A 12,514-nucleotide genomic window follows, 5' to 3' on the forward strand; every position below is an offset into this window, starting at 1 on the left:
TCCGTTTAAAGTATACGTAGAGATGACTAGAAAATTAGTGAGCGGCTAAACAAGCTTCTTATTTAATTATTTATTTAATAGCGCACAAATGTGCATTAAAAATATATTAATCTTTCGCATATTCTAGTAAAGATTTTGTTCTCTTGTTGCACTTGCTGAAATGATAGCGATCGCAATGTTTGTCACACAACATACACACACAATGTAGAGACGGTTCATGGAAACCTGATCGCCGGCATAGACGATGGTGAAACCCATGTACCGCCAGCCTATTCAAAGCACTTCTCATGCCATTATTTGGACCGGTCCAGCTGCGGTCAATCATAGCATCAGTTGAGTAAAAGTCCAGGCTGATTTCTGCTTGTTTCCTCTTTCTCTCTTGCAGAACTTCCTCTTCTTGTTGCGTATGTGGAAGCTGCATTCTCATTTTCAAATCTTCCAGTAAAAAAAAATTCTTTGGATATTTCATACGGAAGTCGTGATGGTGACATTTTGGACATGCCCAGTGTTCGCTTCAGAAATCTGGCCTTTACATTTTCAATAGTCCGAAGGTCGGACACCGTTAGTCTTTCCCAAATAAGTTCCATACCATATGTGAGAACTGGGAGGACCTTGGCGTAAAATAAGGCCATGGCTGTGTCTAGCGATAGTCTACTCGGGTTTGTAATGTCATATATGCTTCTGATGGCTGCTAAAGATCTTTCTCTTACGTGAATTCTAAATGAGGTGACCGTAGGTTGTAAAGTGACACCCAGATATGAGAACGAGTTCACTATATCTAGGTCCACCCCTCCACATTGTATTCTGTCACTAGATGCGATTCTCCCCCCTTTCCGGAAAACCATCTGAACTGTTTTGTTCTTATTTACCACAAGGCTGTTTTTGACTGCGTACTCTTCAAGTTTGTCCATTGATCTTTGTAGCTCTTCCCTGCTACTCGAACCCATAACAATATCGTCTGCGTATTGATGAAGTACAACTGAACTATTGTCAATGACCTGCATGATATCTGCTAAGGTTATGTTGAAGAGGAGGGGGTTTAAAGGGTCGCCCTGCAATACTCCGTTTCCCTGAGTTATGTTGTTCGATGATGATTTCCCATCTTGCACTGTGATGTGATTGAAGGCTAGGATATTGTTGACTGCTATGGTTAGTGGATTATCTTGTCCAATCATATTGGCCAGTTTTGTAATTATAATTTTTCTGTCAAGTAGATCCAAAGACTGCAAAGAATTTACCATTTTGATGTCTGATTGTGTCATGTATGCTATCGATGAGGTTTGCTACTGCATGTAGTGTTCCTCTTCCTTTCATAAAGCCGAACTGCTGTTCTGGAATATTTGTGTAGGTCTCTGCGACGAGCCTGTTCTCTAAAATTCTTGAATACACTTTGTAGATGTTATCTTATGTAATATGTAAGTGTTACGTTATGGCGCGGCTTCATTGTTTAACTGATTAGCATGCTGGCTTTAGGGTTTCTAGGTTCGGTTACCGGCTGGGTCGGGAATTTTGAGCTTCATTGGTTAATTCCGATGGCTCCAGGGATGGGTGTGCGTGACGTCTCCTCATTAGAATTCATTATGTATAGGGCCCCATCCTCATAGACGCGCAGGTCGCCTATACGGCGTCTACTCGAAATACCTGTACCAGACCTCTTCTTCTGCTTCTTTTACTACAGCTTTTTCCCACAACTGTGGGGTCGCGGGTGCGAACTGTATCGCACATGTGGATTTGGCCCTGTTTTACGGCCGGATACCCTTCCTGACACAAACACTATATGGAGGAATGTAATCACTATTGCGTGTTTCTGTGGAGGTTGGTAGTGTGGTATGTTGTCTGAAGATGATGAGGAGAGTGTTGGGACGGACAAAAAAACACCGTCCTCGAGCTAGAAGAATTAATCAGAAGCGATTAAAATCCCCGATTCGGCCGGGAAAAGAACCCGGGACCCTCTGAACCGAAGGCCAGTACGCTGACCATTCAGCGGAGTCGGACACCAAACGCCATTATTATTATTATTATTATTATTATTATTATTTGCAAATTTGTGTCAGAAAGATCCGAAGCGAGTGTTTATGTACCTTTCTTCTACGCGACTACTTAAGGGTTAATAAAGGAAATAAGTTTTAACTTGTAATTATTCAGAAATAACTATGGAAATTTGTACACTGTTTCCAATATATTTCTGTACGTCGGAGAAATAGACAGTTGACGATTATACGGTGTTAAATGAAGCCGGTCTTTGTTCATCTCCCTATTGTCTGCAAGAACGCTGCAGGCTGTATTAATGAACACTTAGCTAATAAGCGATACACCCTTGTTTTAGTTGTTCTCCCGGCTATAAGCACCTTGTTGTTAAAATTGGTGATGAGGGGGATGCATCCCCATGATAGTGCGTTTAGTTTCCTCTTCTCCCCTTCAGCCCGGCTGCATCTGGCAAACTTCCCAAGAGATTGGGTTGCCGAGTGGGTAGGTGAGTCATTCCATTGTTTGACCACCGCTTGACTGCCAAAATATCGACCTCTTTTCCTCCCTTCTCTTTACTGCCAATAACGTAACGCTTTTCAGCTTGGGCTTGGGATGGGGAGAGGCATCCTGCTGCACTGTTGAAGCAATATTGTTTCCTTCGATGCTAGCAGGGCAGACACATGCGTCGGTCGTTACTTTTTAATATACTCTTATCATTTATGAATACACGTGAATCATGCGGGAGAATAAAAGGATCCAGCTATTTTATTGTTGTTTTGTTCAGGGTTCAGGCTTATCCACACTCAAATTCACAGATGCTTTTCGGAATAACTTACCATTCAGCTTCAGGGGAGAATAACTAAAAACAAACACACAAACAGATCTATCCATGAGAGAGATAAAGGTCAGAGTATTATACAAAATAAAAATGATCTAATAATAATAATAATAATAATAATAATAATAATAATAATAATAATAATGTCCGCCTCTGTGGTGTAGTGGTTAGTGTGATTAGCTGCCACCCCCGGAGGCCCGGGTTCGATTCCCGGCTCTGCCACGAAATTTGAAAAGTGGTACGAGGGCTGGAACGGGGTCCACTCAGCCTCGGGAGGTCAACTGAGTAGAGGTGGGTTCGATTCTCACCTCAGCCATCCTGGAAGTGGTTTTCCGTGGTTTCCCACTTCTCCTCCAGGCGAATGCCGGGATGGTACCTAACTTAAGGCCACGGCCGCTTCCTTCCCTCTTCCTTGCCTATCCCTTCCAATCTTCCCATCCCTCCACAAGGCCCCTGTTCAGCATAGCAGGTGAGGCCGCCTGGGCGAGGTACTGGTCATACTCCCCAGTTGTATCCCCGACCAAGAGTCTGAAGCTCCAGGACACTGCCCTTGAGGCGGTAGAGGTGGGATCCCTCGCTCTGTCCGAGGGAAAAGCCAACCCTGGAGGGTAAACAGATGATGATGATGATGATAATAATAATAATAATAATAATAATAATAATAATAATAATAATAATAATAATAATAATAATAATAATAATAATAATTTGTTTGAGTCATCAGTCCACAGACTGGTTTGACGCAGCTCTCCATGTCACCCTATCCTGTGCGAACCTTTTAATTTGTAACTGCTGCATCCTACATCTGCTTGTACCGGGCGAGTTGGCCGTGCGTGTAGAGGCGCGCGGCTGTGAGCTTGCATCCGGGAGATAGTAGGTTCGAATCCCACTATCGGCAGCCCTGAAAATGGTTTTCCGTGGTTTCCCATTTTCACACCAGGCAAGTGCTGGGGCTGTACCTTAATTAAGGCCACGGCCGCTTCCTTCCAACTCCTAGGCCTTTCCTATCCCATCGTCGCCATAAGACCTCTCTGTGTCGGTGCGACGTAAAGCCCCTAGCAAAAAAAAAAACATCTGCTTGTCATATTCATATCTTGGTCTACCCCTACCGTTATTACCGCCTAATAATAATAATAATAATAATAATAATTGTTTCTTATCTATCGCGTACTAAACATGATCCAAGTATCCAATCAAATATAATCAAATATAAATTATCATTAACCTGAATATTGATTTTATCTTTGATGATATGATCCAATAAACTTACTGTATATAAAAGTAATGTTTTTATTAAAGTTAACTAGCATATGTACCCGTTCTTCGCACGGGAACTGTTAATCAATTTCACAATTCCTTCATGAATATATGCGAAGTTACATGCCTGTATTGAAACGTTTAATACGGCAACTTAAACTGATATTCTTCTATGAAAGCACGTGGCACTAACGTGAAGTACGATGAAGTTGAAGAAAGTGGAGACAGAATGAGGACGATCACAGAGTGCGAAGTTGTGCGTAGTTCTCCCTATTTCTCGGTTACATATTGTTGCTCATCTGAAACCGGGAGAGGCACTGTGCTGAAGAGTCATGAAACCAGTCGTTGACGATAACCTCTCTTATTATCTGTTCTATCGAAAGGAGTAAAATGGCTCTTTAGTTAAACCATTTAACCCGCCTTGAAATGACACGACAGCCTGTAAAACAGTCCATTAATTATAACTCTCATGTTATCCTCCTGTCGAAAAGGTGCACATGAGAAAAATGTTTTTAGAAATTGATTTCCTTTAAGGCTGGTAGTTTTCCATTAAGGTTAGTCATGTATATTTTATAGGGGCTGCCTGGCCGAGGCGGTAAAGGCGTACTCAGTTCCCCCGTAAGGACGTGGGTTCGAATCCCCGCCAGGAAGTCGTAAAATTTAAGAAACGAGATTTCCACTTCCGGAGGTGCATATGGCCCTGAGGTTCACTCAGCCTACACCAAAAATGAGTAGCAGGTTAATTCCTGGGGGCAAAGGCGGCCGGGCATAGAGCTAACCACTCTACCCCATCACGTGCCGAGGTTAACAATGGTGGAAGCGTTTACCTTCCACTCCTCCAAGGGCCTTCATGGCCTGTACGGAGATGACTTTGCTTTGCTATGTATATTTTGTGGGAGGGTAAAATCTCTGTTTCGACTTCGTATGAACCCCCAAACCAGTCCGGGATTTAGAAATAATATTGACTCCAATACCTACCCAAGGACAGATATAAAGTTTGGTAGAAATATATAGAGTAGTTTCCCAGTTATAAGAACTCAACATGCGTTTGCTGGCAGGACCTAGTGTTTACACTGCACTATGTCTTCTGGTATAGGCTAGAGCAATTTTTGTTACTTTCATTGATCTGTCGCTGTCTTATCCTTGGCTTTGACAATATGAAAGTGAATGAGGTATGAGCGATGCTAGTAATGCCATTCCTTCTGCAGCCAGTCCCTGCTATGAATGGTGTGAAAATGTTGCTCATAGGGCTGGTTGGTGCATGCATTTCAGTGGGCTTGGCAGACTGATATGTAATAGCAACTTCTGGCTCGGTGAGGAAAGTAACGGGAAACTACCTCACTCCTCATTTCCCTAGTACGCCTCTTCAGTGATGCCTAGGCCATCTATGACAGCTGATGGCGGAGCTGTTGAGGATCCAACCAGCCTTAGGGCTGAAGACTGAACATACATACAAGAACTCAACAAACGGACGAACAAGACAAATCGACAGAAAAGCTATAAAGAACTCCGCTCGAACTTGGAGAGAAAAACTTTAATGGTATCTCCCTTATTAATCTTCGTAACGAAATAATGCACATGAGAAAAAATAGAAATTGTTTTCCATTAAGTTTGGTTGTGTATATTTTGTAGGAGTGCGAAATCACGGTTTTGGTTTCGTATAAACCTCCAATCAATTCAGGGATTTAAAAACAATATTGGCCCTAAAATCTACCCAAGGATAGGTGGATTCCAAATATGAAGTTTGGTAGAAATATATCCAGTAGTTTTTAAGTTATACGAACTCAAACAAACAAACAAACAAACAAACAAACAAACAAACAAACAAACAAACAAACAAACAAACAAACAAACAAACAAACAAACAAACACCAAAACTTAAAAAAATAATGCAGATGGTCATTATTACAACTGAAACGGATAAATGAATGAAAATTTCGCCAAAATAGTCAATGTGCAGTCACACGGTCGTTTTTCTTTATATAGATTATCTTTACCGCGCCCGGCTCCATGGCTAAATGGTTAGCGTACTGGCCTTTGGTCACAGGGGTTCCGGATTCGATTGCAGACAGGGTCGGGAATTTTAACCACTATTAGTTAATTTCACTGGCATGGAGACTGGGTGTATGTGTCATCTTCATTATAGTTTCATCCTCATTACGACTCGCAGGTCGCCTACGGGCGTTAATTTAAAAGATCTGCACCTGGCGAACCGATTATGTCGTCGGGCACTTTTGACACTAAAAGCCATACTACATTGCATTGTTTTCTTTACCACGTGTCCGGAAAGTCACTTGACCAAGTATAATTTTTTTTTTTTTTTGCTAGTTGTTTTACGTCGCACCGACACAGATAGGTCTTACGGCGACGATGGGACAGGAAAGGGCTCGGAGTGGGAAGGAAGCGGCCGTGGCCTTAATTAAGGTACAGCCCCAGCATTTGCCTGGTGTGAAAATGGGAAACCACGGAAAACCATTTTCAGGGCTGCCGACAGTGGGGTTCGAACCTACTATCTCCCGAATACTGGAATTTGGCCGCACTTAAGCGACTGCAGCTATCGAGCTCGTTCCAAGTACAATTAGCATGTGCTGTAATATGATGCTAATGTTGCAGATGTTTGTGGGAATTGTTACCACCTGATTGCATTGTTGTTTGTCTTGAGCATTAGCCATTAATCGTAAAGTTACAAGGAAACAACACGTTTTTGCCTCACAATCACAATGTTGGTTGAAGACTAACAAGAATAGTGATACGGAATGTCTCGACATGCACTTTGATGATGAGTGGATCGGAAGACGAGGTATAACTATTACTGATCGGTTCACAGGTCATGTGATCTAGTATCATTACACTTTGCAGCGCCGGAATTTTTAACTTTCTCGCTTGAATTTGCTTTACGTCGCACCGACACAGACAGGTCTTATGACGACGATGGGATATGAAAGAGCTAGGTGTGAGAAGGAATCGACAGTGGCCTTAATTAATGCACAGCCCCATTTGCCTCGTGTGAAAATGGGAAACCACAGAAAACCATATTCAGGGTTGCCGACAGTGGGGTTCGAACCTACTATCTCCCGAATGCAAGCTGACAGCTACGTGACTCAAACTGCGTGGCCACTTGCTCGTTTTTTTCCTGCAAATGCCTACGTATAGCACCTCCGAAAATATACACAACTCAAAAATGATCGTTTCCGAGAAAACAAGCGTTGAATGTTTAGAAAATTATAAGAAATCAAGGATTATATTTCATCAGACTATTTCCACATGCCGGTATGCCTGCCGGCCCCGTGGTGTAGGGGTAGCGTGCCTGCCTCTTGCCCGGAGGCTCCGGGTACGATTCCCGGCCAGGTCAGGGATTTTTATCTGGACCTGAGGGCTGGTTTGAGGTCCACTTTGCCTACGTGATTACAATTGAGGAGCTATCTGACGGCGAGATGGCGCCCCCGGCCTAGAGAGCCAAGAATAACGGCCGAGAGGATTCGTCGTGCTGACCACACGACACCTCGTAATCTGCAGACCTTCGCGCTGAGCAGCGGTCGCTTGGTAGGCCAAGGCCCTTCGGGGCTGTTGCACCCTGGGGTTTGGTTTTTATTTCTACATGATAACATCATGATAACATCATCAATCATATCACATTTTCACAGAGTTTCAATGAAATAAATCACAACTAAGAAGTGTCAATATCCTTGACTGACGATGTTCACTGGGCTGGTCGGCCTGAGTGGTTCAAACGGTTGAAGCACTGGCCTTCTGACCCCAACTTGGCAGATTCGATCCTGGCTCCGATGGTATTGGAAACTGCCCAAATAACGTCAGCCTCGTGTCGGTAGATTTACTGGCACGTAAAAGAACTCCTGCGGGACCAAATTCCGGCACCTCGGCGTCTCCGGAAACCGTTAAAGTAGTTAGTGGGTCGTAAAGCAATTATTATTATTATTATTATTATTATTATTATTATTATTATTATTATTATTATCATTCAGTGTGCTGGAGCGGTAAAATGGAATTTGTGATATTCTGCGAGAAAGAAAGGATTATCACTTACGAGAGTTTTCTAGACCGAAAGAGTGATTAGTTTTGAATATGGTCCATATCGTAACTACAAAAATGACTGAGTTGTGCCATTATTCCTGCGGGGATGCGATATTTGGACCATCTGAGAGCAATCATCGAAGAAGAATGTAAAGCACTAAATATAACACAGATTTGTGTATATATTTGGTTAATAATGTAAAACTACATTGAAGAATGTATTGAAGTAAATGAGAATCATTTTGAGTAACCCTTGTAAGTTCAATTTAAATAATAGTGAAATTAATTTCAAAAGTGCTTTTTCCATTGTAGTGTGTCTTTTTCGATTTCTTACCCCTGTGGGTGACACCAGTAAAACAACACTCACGGTATCCTCTGCCTTTTGTAAGAGGTGACTAAAGGAGCTCTTAACTTGGGATCGTGGGTTGGCAACCACGGGACCCTTAACTGAGTCCTAGCATTGCTTCCACTTACTTGTGCCAGGCTTCTCACTTTCATCTATCCTATGCGACCTCCCTTGGTCAGTTCTTGTTCTTTCCCGACCCGGGCGGTATTAGATTTCCGAGGCCTACGGAGTGGATGTTATTCTACCGCCTGCACCCAACGGGAGAGCTAGAATGGATGAAGCTGTACGCATAAACCGGCTTCGGTGGTGGGTCATATGAGGTGAATGAGGGAGCATAGGTTACTTAAGGTAATAATAGACTCCGCCATGGAGGGTAAGAGAAGTAGAGGGAGATCACAGCGACGACGGTTATACTCAAGCCACAGAGCTAGTCGGAAATAGTGGATTCTGGAGGCACTTAGTTAATTCATAGAGGCTTGCAGACTGAACGGCGTTTATTATAATTGGATGTCCAACCCTTGTCCTATTTCTCTACAGGGTCGGTTATGGAGCGATATGAATCTTCGCAGCGAGTTTCTACGACCGGATGGCCTTCCTAACGTCAACCTCATCAGATGAGTTAATGAGATGATAGGTGTTGTAAACAAGGTTGGGTTTACAAAAAGCACAACTTCTTTATTTGCTTCACATGTAAAATTACAATATTTACACTAACAAAACTGAAAGTTATCTCGAAGCAAATTGAACTATGAATTTGGAGAAAGAGTCTGTCTTTGTACACTATATACAAGTTGGAGTATTCACGTTCCTACTATTTCGGAAAGATAGTCTTTGTGACATGAAAAGTTCTTGATAGTCGAAAACTATCAGAAGCACTGACGTAAATATCTCAGAGAGTCCTTCCTTGTTGAAGTGTCTGAGTTCATTAACGTAAGTTCAATGACTGAAGAGTTCCTACTTAGCGAAACTAAGTCGATAATGGGAGCTTGCATTAGCTAGGGAATGATAGTGGCATATAATGGTAAGACTGGGCATGGACAGCGGAATAGGCAAGAGGAGCGGTGACCCGAGGTGAGACCTCTTACTGCCAGAAATTCAGTCCACCTGGCCGAAGCACATTTTCAAGAGGAGTAGCCTCCGTGCTCGACGTAGGGTGTATTCTGGAGCTGGACACCGGGGTCAGTGGGCGTCTGGACAGGCTAGGAGCTCCTTTATATAGCACACACGACGTTCCAGGCACGCGCACTGAGGGCTGCGCGTCGAGGCTCGAAGAATAACACACTGGCACGCGTGTAGCTGGCTGGCGGATCGAGAAGGGAGCGACGGACATACAACAATAGGAAAGACGTGATATATGATAGTAGAAAGGGAGACGATGAAACACAGTGCCGGCACATAGCCTACTCCTGTCGAATAGCACCAATGGATCTACTCAAGGCTTAACGTTGCCACCCGACGGACGAATCACCATCAGCAGCGTCGTATGCCCTCACTCCATATGAACACTTCGGAGAGCTTCGGAATTTAATCCAGGCTTTTGACACGCAATTTACTAATACGAAATAGTTTACCACCACCTCTCCTATCCTGACGGCCAACATTATGTTGGTGTTTTTTTTTCGATCACTGGGACTCGAACCGGCTAAGCACGGTGTCACACCGTATAGACTTGACACTTAACGATCATGACCACCAGGCGGGCGAACGGCCTCAATAATAATAATAATAATAATAATAAAGCCAATATTATTATTATTATTATTATTATTATTAAGTCCCACTAACTACGTTTACGGTTTTTGGAGACGCCGAAGTGCCGGAATCTAGTTCCACAGAAGTTCTTTTACGTGCCGTAAATCTACCGACACGAGTCTGATGTATTTGAGCACCTTCAAATACCACCGGGCTGAGCCAGGATCGAATCTGCCCAGCTGCGGCCAGAAGGCCAGCGCTTCAACCGTCTGAGCCACTCAGCCCGGCCCTCGAAGGTATCTTGGACCGTGTGAGGAAGGAAACTGTTCACCAATGATTTAAGGTTTACTCCATTATTATTATTATTATTATTATTATGACAATTGTATCATTTCTTGCCGTGGTCCCTGTCTGTTGGTGAGTGCGGTTAGACTACCCCTGCACCCCGGGTGATTTGTTCCTGTCCAAGGCACGTGGCTTCACCACATCGAAGGGATAGGGGGCGAAAGGAACAATGGTCGTGACATGCGACAAGAAGCGGCAAGGGGGCCACATATGTCATCGACACCTCGTCTACTTCCACTGTATTGTACCATGTGGAACGGTGTTAATGGACTGCAGCGGAGTGGTGCAAGACCCACTGATCAGCTTCAGTATTCTAGTGGATGATTATACAATATTACTGTGAGGAAGTCTGCTTCAAACATAGCGTATTTTCTCCTGTATCATCACCAGCTGCATGTGATAGCTATATGTATATATTTGTGTCGGAAGCAACATTATACAATAGTAATATTTTTAAGAGGAACAAGAGGAGAAAAGCTGTTACATACTGGCACTTAATATAATGACGAACGCCTCTATAGTGTAGTGGTTAGTATGATTAGCTGCCACCCCCCAGGAGGCCCGTGTTCGATTCTCGGCTTGAAAATAGGTGCGAAGACTGAATCGAGATCCACTCAGCCTCGGGAGGTTAAGTGAGTAGAGGGGGGTTCGATTCGCATCTCACCCTGCCGGGAATCGAACCCGGGACCCCTGTGACCAAAGGCCAGCACGCTAACCATTTAGCCATGGAGCCGGACATAAATACTCAGTGAAGTATCAATATAATCCTGTAATACTTAACAATGTTTGAAAAAAAATATCGTTGTAGGTTAATTTCGCTCGCACGGGGGCTGGGTGTATGTGTCGTCTTCATCATCATTTCATCCTCATCACGACGCGCAGGTCACCTACGGGTGTCAAATCAAAAGACCTGCATCTAGCGAGCCGAACTGGTCCTCGAACACTCCCGGCACTAAAAGCCATACGCCATTTCATTTCATTTCACTGAGTATTTATAACATTTACACTTGTGTATATTGCTTATCACCCGAACAAAACAAGTTTTTAAACATTTTTGATAGAAAAATGTAAGTCACTCCAGAATTACTACTAAAATGTTTTCATTCGTCCCTTGAAAGGGAAGGCGGGCCTCTTAGACGGGCCGGAAGATTTGTTACGGTGAAGATGATGCTCGGAGAAGGTGAAGGGTTTGGCGGCCGGCATTTGCCATAGTGCAGGAGAATGGAAAACCACCGAAAACCATTCTCAGGACAGCCGACGGTTGGGGCAGCCGTGAGGTCCAGCCCTGTGCCATCCCCCCTCTGCTCGGTTGGCCGGCCAGAGAGCAGAGCTGTTGGACCATGGACCAACCGTGGCCAATTATGGGCAGAGACCCACTCTGCATCTACCGACTCACTCCAGAAGAAAAGTGTTGTAAGGCAAAGGAACGTGAATGCTGTCCATATTTGCTGGTTAATCCCTTATGGTAGTTACATTGTAGTTCATGAACAATAATAATAATAATAATAATAATAATAATAATAATAATAATAATAATAATAATAATAATAATAATAATAATAATAATAATAATAATAATAATAATAAGGACTTTAAAGGGAAGAAGACTTGCGTTGCAATGTGAATTCAAGTCCACTGTAGGCATGCCACACAGCTGCTTAACGAGCATTTCCGTAAGTGACCGATCGCCTAACAGCTACGCATGCCACCTTAGGTTTCAGCCCGTGTCACCGGAGTGTACTTACTTGTCAGCTCGGAGGTCCGTGTTCAAATCCCTGCACTGGCAAAGATTTTTCTTTCTCAACCAGTCTTGAGCAACGTGCAGATTTAGCAACACTGCCTCGCAAAGCTCATTTGAATTCGCCCATGAAGAGATCTGATCGCATATTTTCAACAGCTGATAAAATGACAACTCCTGACAAACTATAGAAACGAACGTAGAACGTTATTCTAGACAGCCATACAAACAGGAGCGTAGCCAATTGGGGTGAGTGTTACTGGGACCCCCCCCACCCCATGGAACTTTTATAAAATAA

Source organism: Anabrus simplex, chromosome 3 (genome assembly GCF_040414725.1).
Source record: "Anabrus simplex isolate iqAnaSimp1 chromosome 3, ASM4041472v1, whole genome shotgun sequence".
NCBI lineage: Eukaryota > Metazoa > Arthropoda > Insecta > Orthoptera > Tettigoniidae > Anabrus > Anabrus simplex.